Source organism: Mauremys reevesii, linkage group 11 (genome assembly GCF_016161935.1).
Source record: "Mauremys reevesii isolate NIE-2019 linkage group 11, ASM1616193v1, whole genome shotgun sequence".
Taxonomy (NCBI): Eukaryota; Metazoa; Chordata; order Testudines; family Geoemydidae; genus Mauremys; species Mauremys reevesii.
The window spans coordinates 34,671,520-34,680,520 of record NC_052633.1 but is presented as its reverse complement, the minus strand read 5'-3'; the positions used below and the strand labels follow the sequence as shown (position 1 = coordinate 34,680,520).

Here is a 9,001-nt window from a genome sequence, read left to right as displayed (position 1 = left end):
GTCACCCCAAATGATACATCCCTGCAACTGATGGACTGTTCTGAAGGAGCTGACACATGCCATTCACTGACCCAAAGCCTCATTCTTGAGCAGCATACTGCCACCTGTTACACACCCACCACTTTTCCATGCAGTACATAGAATTTGAATAAGGAACTGGAATTTGACAGACTGTTCATGACACATCCCCATGACCACTAGACTGTTCTGAAGGAGCTGGGACATGCCACTCACCAACCCGAAGTTTTGCTCTACAGCAATATGCTGCCACATGCCATACACCTACCCCATTTCCATATTGTACATTGGGCTTGAATAACGAACAGTTCAGACTGTATGTGACAAAATGTGTCTTTGGTCATCCTAAGTGAACGTCCCCATGACCTTCAGATTTTTCTGAGGCGCTGGACATGCCAGTCGTTGACCCAAAGCTTTGTTCCTGCTCAATATACTGTGAGATATGACATCCCTACCCCACTTCTGTATTGTAAATATTGCTTGAATTAGGAGCTGGGATTTGACAAAATGTCTCTGGTCACCCCATGTGATACATCCATGTGACTGTCAGGCTGTTCTGAAGGAGCTTGAATAAGTCACTTCCTGACCCAAAGCTTTGTTCCTGTGCAATATGCTGCCAAATATCACATTCCCACCACACTTCCGTATTGTGCATGGAGTTTGATTAAGGAGCTGGGGTTTGACTGGCTGACAAAATACATATGAGATCCCCAAGTGATATGTCTCTTGTCATTTTGTTATGAAGAGCTAAGGATATTCCACTCCCAGAGGTGAACCTGTCTCTAGAGGAATGGAACAGAAAGCTACAGGAGCCATAACTGATGGGTTCTTTAATCATTCTAAACAAGAAAACAGTCATCACTGGGGACTCATATTAAGAAGAATGAACAGAGAAGGGACACAAGGACAATAGGATAGTGTGCGGTCTTCCTGAAGTGAAGATATGAGATGTAATGGCAGGCTTGGCAACTCTCCACTGATAACTACACACATTGGAACCAATGATACAGCATCATGTGAAACTACATATAGAAGACCTCAGGCATCTTTGAACACAATGGAAGAAAAGGAAAATCCAAACGATCTTCCCAGGGCCTTACTGGCCCAATGAGCAGCAGAAGGCTGAAAATATTGGAGGTGAACTGTTAGCTGGACAGCTCTTAAAGATTCTGTTTTTGTGGAACACTGGGCCACATTCCAGTGGGAGAGGGGCTGTACAAATGGGATGGTTTGCATCTCACAGGTATGGGAACAACCTTCTCAGTTGGAGACTAGCTGTAGCAGTTAGGAGGGCATTAAACTATCATAATTGGGAAGGGTGTTAAGGAGGCAAATTTGCTATCAAGCTCAAGATGTCATGAACTAATTGAACTGATGTGGCAAAAAACGCAAAGAGAAGACATTTTTAAGTTGCTTCTATACCAATGCTAGGAGACTGAGTAATGAGTAAGAGAAATTATAAATTCTCATTGCTAAGAATTTTTTATATAATTGCCATTGCTGAAACAACATGGGACAATTCACATGACTGGTTACAAACGGTTTAGGAAGAACAGTGTGTGTAAAAGTTGTGAAAGTGGAGGCTCTCTACATTAAAGACACCATTATCTGTTTTAGAGTTAATGATAACTCAGACCCACAGGAACTTGAATGCGTATGAATCAATGTGCTAACAATACCCAGGATGGGGTCTGGTGGGAGTTGTGATATTTGGCAGCATATTGCATGGGAACAAAGCTTTGGGTCTTGGAGTGACTTATTACAGCACTTTCAGAACAGTCTGATGGACACCGGGATGTGTCACTTGGGGTGACCAGAGACACATTTTTCTCATGTCCAGTCAGTCAAAACTCAGTTCCGTATGCAGTCACCATTTACAAAAAAGGAAATGAGATGGGGACATGACATTTGGCAGCATAGTGTGCAAGAACAAAGGCTTCTTCAGAACAGTCTGACAGTCACAGAGACAGGCCATTTTGGGTTATCCGAAACTTACTTTGTCTTGTACAGCCAGTCAAATCCCAGTCCCTAATTCAGATGCTATGTACACTATGGAAGTGGGGTAGGGTGTCATATCTCACAGTATATTGTGCTGGAACTAAGCTTTGGGTCAGTTTGTGGCATGGCCCAGCTGCCTCAGAACAGTTTGATAGTCACAATCCGAGCCACCTTTTGTCATACGCAGTCAGTCAAAACCCAGTTTTTTATTCAAACTCTATGTATAATATGGAAAATGGTGGTGGCGTAATGGGTGGTAACATGTTGCTCAGGAACAAAGCTTCAGGTTGATGAATGGCTTGTGTCAGCTCCTTCAGAACAATCCATCAGTTGTTGAGCCAGGTCAGTTGGGGTGACCCAGAACTTATTTTGTCATGTATAGCCAGTGAAAGTCTACTGCCTTATTCAAACTCTATGTACAATGTGGAAGTGGAGTGGGGGTATGAATATGGCAGCATATTGTACAACAATAAAGCTTTGCATCAGCCAGTTATATGTCCCCACTCCTTCCGAACACTCTGTCACACATTTTGGCCTGGTCTACACTGGGCGGGGGGGAGTCGAACTAAGGTACGCAACTTCAGCTACGCGAATAGTGTAGCTGAAGTCGAACTACCTTAGTTCGAACTACTTACCCGTCCTGACGGCGTGGGATCGACGTCCGCGGCTCCCCCGTCAACTCCGCCACTGCCGTTCACGGTGGTGGAGTCCCGGAGTCGACGGGAGCGCGTTCGGAGTTCGATATATCGCGATGAGACGCGATATATCGAACTCCGAGAAGTCGATTGCTACCTGTCGATCCGGGCGGGTAGTATGGACATACCCTTTGTCTTGTGCCGTCAGTGAAAACCCAGCTTTACAAAAAGGAAGTAGAGTGGGGGTGCAATATTTGGTGGCATATTGCACAGAAACGAAGCTACGGGTTGGCGAGTTGCACATTCTAGTGCCTTGCAGAATAGTTTGATCACTGGGACATATTAAATGGGGTGACCCGAAACTTATTTGGTTACATAGTCAGTTAAATCTTAGCTCCTTATTTATTTAATTAGTAAATAATCATTAAAATTTTTATCACATTCAATCAAATGAAGTGGATGAAATTTCAACAAAAATTAATCTTACATTGATGTATTTTAAAATAATTTTTTGGCTTTTGAATAAGGAACTGGGAACCATGAACAAGGAGCTGGTACCACAAATAAGAAACTGGTAATAAGGAACCAACTTCAGTCTCGTAACTCTTCAGGTGTATTTATCTACAGTGGCTGCCATTGTGCAACTGGTACAAGACAGACTAAGCAACTGGATCCAAGCTCTAATCTTTGATTTCAAGGTAATTTGCTTGAAAGAGTGTACTTTTGGAGTTTGCACCAGCTAGGTGGTTGCAGCTTTATTTTTGCCACAGATTGTGCCTTCTTTAATTCCTAAGATTTCACTTAGTGCAGGATGCCAGATTCTGTGCACACCTATTCTAAATTAATCTTTTAAATCTTGGTAAGTGAAGAAGTACTCATATATATCAGTATTGCAAAGACACTACACAAAGCATTAAGAATTGCTTTTGGGTAACTGAAATGCCAGCTGCATGAGTTGTTTAGTATAACTTACAAGAACAGACTTGAACAAGATTTGCTGTGATAACACATACAAAATTAAGTTCTCTCTTCTTCTCAAGCCGTTCCTTGATCTTAGTTAGTACATAATAAACTGAGGTTGCACCACCATTAGTAACAAGTATCTTTTTGACCTATTCCTACAGTATGAGTGAGTTTATAGATTGAGACAGTTGTCAGTATAATTGCCTGTGTCTGGAAACTGTAAAACTTCTAGCCAAGATGGTTGGGTATTCTGAGATTAATGGAAACTGAGCATAAACGTCACCCAAAAACTCCTTGGAAAAACTACAGTCTAGCAGGGGAAGTATCACATGGTTTATATTTTGAACTGAATGTGGACAGTCTGTTTTACTCAGTCTACTAAAAATCTCTATATTTTTTATCTTCAAAAATAATCTTTAATCTATACTGTGCTTTTCTATCTCTGAATGCTTTAAAATGTTGACGACATGGTATTTATAGAGTGCACTAAGTGTAGTAGCAATTAACAGACAAGAAGACAAGTCTCATATCCTGAGTGTTGTACGTTTATATAAAGGGTAGATTTATACAGTATTTGTAATGGATGAATAGACATTATAAGCATGTTACAGAGATGAATAATGTGTTATAGATAACCTCTACAGATGAGTTTAAAACTACCATAGGTGTTATAAGCAACCATTTGGACTAGTAAAACATCTATTAATTTATTAACCTGTTATAAACTAATTATAAATTATTCCTTAATATAAAGTGACCATGTTGCGTATAGCTATGTAATCACTCCTCAGCTATTCATAGGTGTGCACTTCTGGGGTGGAAGGCAGCAGCTCTTTAGCAGAACAGCAAAACTATTTAGAACAGAAAATTATGCCTATCCTATCTGACTGAAACTACAGAGGCAATTTTAAATAGGTCAAATGTAGTTATCCAAGTTAGAATTTGGTTAGGACACTAGCACTAACATCTCCATTCTTACAAAAATTGTGATGGACCTTCAGTGACCACTGGATATTACGACGTCTGGTTTACATATCATCCAAAAATCTTCACCCTCAGTGCATCCCCTACACTGGTTCAGTACTTTCTGATAGGCAGGAGTGTTATTACGGGTATAGCACCACAGCTTTCCAAAGAGGTTTCTCTTCGAGTTGCAGACCAAGTCAAACCATATTATGTTATCAAAATCTGAAGAACTTGCAGTCCAAGGTACTATGATGTAGACAACACTGCAGGCACTTTTTCTGCTTCTTCAGGCCTGAATGTTACACAGTTGGTAGAGTCACTAATTCACAGCTGTATCTCGTCTGCTTCTGAGATCTTAATAATGGTCATAGCATCAATCACTTGTTCCAAGTGTACAAATAAAACTGTGATTAGAAGACATAACTCTTCAGTATGAATATTATGGATTTGTCTACAAAGCTATTGCCTATAGCCTCTTCCAAATTAGAAAAATCCGTAATCTCAAGAGTGGGGACAAAGACCCAAAACAGGTTGGAAACCAAGTTACAAATGGAGATATCTTTGATCAGAAGGCACAAAATAACTTAAAACTACACTAGATAATTAGCACATACAAACTTAGACTACTAACCTCATTCAGCAAAAGAAAAAAAATCAGATCTGGAGTTAATTCCAATGAGTGATCAGAGTGAACGCACACCATGAGATACAAGGAATACCCGTGACCTCCCACTCCTGAGGAGTACTGTAGTATCCCCGGTTGCTACAAATATAGAGGCCCTATTGAAAGAGAAGTATTAATAAATTGCACATCCAGCTTCCTTCAGGAGAACTGGTAAAATGCTTAAATTCCATGGCTTCACCAGTTTTCTTGTGTGGGATTTTAACATCAACACAGGAGAGAAAAACCTTTTTAAAAATAGGATTATTATAGTAAAGACACAAGCATTGGCAGGAGGATTCAAGTGCCTGAAAATACTTTATTTTTTTTAATGGATCATATCATAGGTTCATGGGTATCCCTGTAAGTCTTTCCTGAAATAGTCAATGGGGAGAGACTGGCATCAATGACAGAGGTCATATAGAACAAGGACACACTTCACTCTTCTTCATCTCTGGCATTTAAGTGGAACCAGGTCTTGAAATAAGCTGCAAACCACAGACAACAGAATGACCCAGAAAACGTGTCTCTTCATGATTAATGACTGTGCTGATAGAATCACTAATATATTCTGTGGTTGGAACGTGCTTCAGTGCCCTTACATTCCCTGTGCCTAAGTAGGAGAAGCCATGAAACTATCTAATGGAAAAACAAAGATTTGAGCTCTAGAGTAGTTATGTTAGGTACTGAATTAGCTCCTTGGATTTTCTACCACAGGAAGGTGGACACCAGATTTAAAAATGTTTTAGTCTGTAGGAGGAACCGGGAATTCAGAACAAAGATGCTCATCGGCCCAGATCCTCAAAGGCATTTTGGTGCCTAACTCTCACTGCAGTTACTGGAAGTTAAGAGCTTAATACCTTTGAGATCTGGGTCAGAAGATATTTGAACTAGGGCTGTCAATTAATCGCAGTTAACTCACACGATTAACTCAGAAATTAATAGTGATTAATGGCAGTTTTAATCGCACTGTTAAACAGTAGAATACCAATTGAAATTTATTAAATGTTTTTGGATCTTTGTCTACATTTTTAAATATATTGATTTCAATTACAACACAGAATACACAGTGTATAGTTCTCACTTTATATTATTTTTTATTACAAATATTTTCACTGTAAAAATGACAAACAAAAGAAATAGTATTTTTCATTTCGCCTCATCCAAGTACTGTAGTGCAATCTCTTTATTGTGAAAGTGTAACTTACAAATATAGATTTTTTTTTGGTTACATAACTGAACTCAAAAACAAAACAATGTAAAACTTTAGCACCTACAAGTCCTACTTCTTGTTCAAAGAGAAACTCATTTGTTTACATTTACGGGAGATAATGCTGCCTGCTTATTTACAATGTCACCTGAAAGTGAGAACAGGCATTCATATGGCAGTTTTGTAGCTGGCATTGCAAGATGTTTATTTGCCAGATATGCTAAACATTGGTATGCCCCTTCATGCTTTGACCACCATTCCAGAGAACATGCTTCCATGCTGACGATGCTCGTTAAAAAAATGTGTTAATTAAATTAGTGACTGAACTCTCTGGGGGAGAATTGTATGTCCCCTGCTGTTTTACCCACATTCTGCCATGTATTTCATGTTATAACAGTCTCAGATGATGACCCAGCAGATGTTCATTTTAAGAACACTTTCACAAAACGCAAAGAAGGTACCAACGTGAGATTTCTAAAGAGAGCTACAGCACTCGACCCAAGATTTAAGAATCTGAAGTGCCTTCCAAAATCTGAGAGGGATGAGGTAGGGAGCATGCTTTCAGAAGTCTTAAAAGAGCAACACTCTGATGCGGAAACTACAGAACCCAAACCACCAAAAAAGAAAATCAACCTTCTGCTGGTGGCATCTGACTCAGATGATGAAAAAGAACATGTGTCAGTCTGCACTGCTTTGTATTGTTATCAAGCAGAACCAGTCATCACCATGGACGTGTGTCTGGTGGTTGAAGCATGAAGGGACATATGAATCTTTAGTGCATCTGGCACGTAAATATCTTGCAATGCTGGCTACAACAGTGCCATGTGAATGCCCATTCTTACTTTCAGGTGACATTGTAAACAAGAAGAGGGCAGCATTATTTCCTACAAATGTAAACAAACTTGGTTGTCTGAAGGATTGGCTGAACAAGAAGTAGGACTGAGTGGACTTTGTTTTGTTTTTGAATGCAGGTTTTTTTGGTACATAATTCTATGCCATGATAAAGAGATTGCACTACAGTACCTGCATTAGGTGAATTGAAAAATACTATTTCTTGTTTTTTACAGTGCAAATATTTGTAATAAAAAATAAAGTGAGTACTGTACATTTTGTATTGTGTTGTAATTGAAATAAATATTTGAAGATGTAGAAAACATTCAAAAATATTTAAATAAATGGTATTCTATTATTAACAGTGATTAATTGTGCGATTAATTTTTTAATCACACAATCACGATTAATTTTTTAAATCGCTTGACAGCCCTAATTTGAACACATAAATGGCTTATTCCTTACACAGCTATGGATATACTGTACCTAGAACTCTGCACCCTTATATAAATTTATATTTACTGTAAATCCCATACTGCAAATAGTTGTATCTAATTTTCAAACCTGTAACTTTTCAGACCTTTATTTTCAAATATGACAACACACAATTTTAATTGAGACGTATATGTAAGTCACATTTGACCTTTTGAGGTTTCTAGCTTCTACAAAATATTTTAGTGTAGTTTGACAGAGTGAACTGTCACATGGAGGGAACAAAACCTGGTAGCTGTAGGTGGTCCAGCTGGATCCAATCAACCATAATCCTCTCAGAGGCTGCTGGGAATGGGAGGGGTCTGTGGCTTATACAAGGTAGACCCATCTAGAGTGGGAGTGTGTATTTTTTTGCTTCCTGAAAGATAGCTTATTAAAGCTGGATGTGCGGAGCCTGATAAGTAGCCCAGGAAGGTTACAGCAGAGCCTTGGAGCAGAAAGGAACAGAGTACTGCAGAATGACAGACCCTTGGAAAGGAAGGTATTGTACCAAGGAAAGTTTGGGTACAGGCTGGGTCTGCCTCTCTTTAAAGACTTGAATGTTGGGGTTCCTGAAAGAGGGAAAAAGGGTCTTAATTGCACTTGAGAAACATGGAACATGCAGCACTTTTGGAATCTGGGATTAAAAGTAAAATGAGTGTTAAACTTTGGTAAAAAATAAATACTGACACACCTGTGTTTTAGGTACTACTACATTCTCTGGCTTCCTTCCCTCTCCTATCCCTTCCCCCCTCCCCATTTCTGTGATGGTTAAGTCACCCTAGGCCAGCAGCCAATAATCTGGTGATAGGTAGCTAAATGATTAGTTGTAACAATCTGTAAATGATTTAGTTCTTTAGTGTAGATGGGCTTTTACTATCCTGACACTAATCTGATGGAAACAATTTTTTTTAAGCATATACAAGAGGCATGAAGATTTACACAACTGCTTTTAAAATGAAAAGGTCTTTACATGTTTTGTGAATTTAAATACCAACAAGCAATCTGTTTCAATCCTCTCCCTTGATGTGGCTGCTGCAGTCTGTGTTACTGATATTGTGTAGCCAGTGCCCTCATCTGGCCATTCAAGATACTGCATACAAAATTAAGGCAAGTACACCTCTACCCTGATATAACACAACCCGGTATAACATGAATTTGGATATAACGCAGTAAAGCAATGCTCTGGGGGAGGGGAGGCTGCGCACTCTAGAGGATCAAAGCAAGTTTGATATAATGTGGTTTCAC

The 9,001-nt window shown here is 39.4% G+C and overlaps 1 protein-coding gene across 1 annotated transcript in view; it reads left to right on the top strand.

Annotated features, from left to right (window-relative positions):
* The first annotated feature begins 8,150 nt into the window (after positions 1-8,150).
* Positions 8,151-9,001, top strand: part of PJVK (pejvakin) — a 39,402-nt gene continuing 38,551 nt past the window's right edge. The window contains exon 1 of the mRNA XM_039494785.1: positions 8,151-8,255. The gene's annotated coding sequence lies outside the window, so the exon portion shown is untranslated. The remainder of the gene's footprint in view (positions 8,256-9,001) is intronic.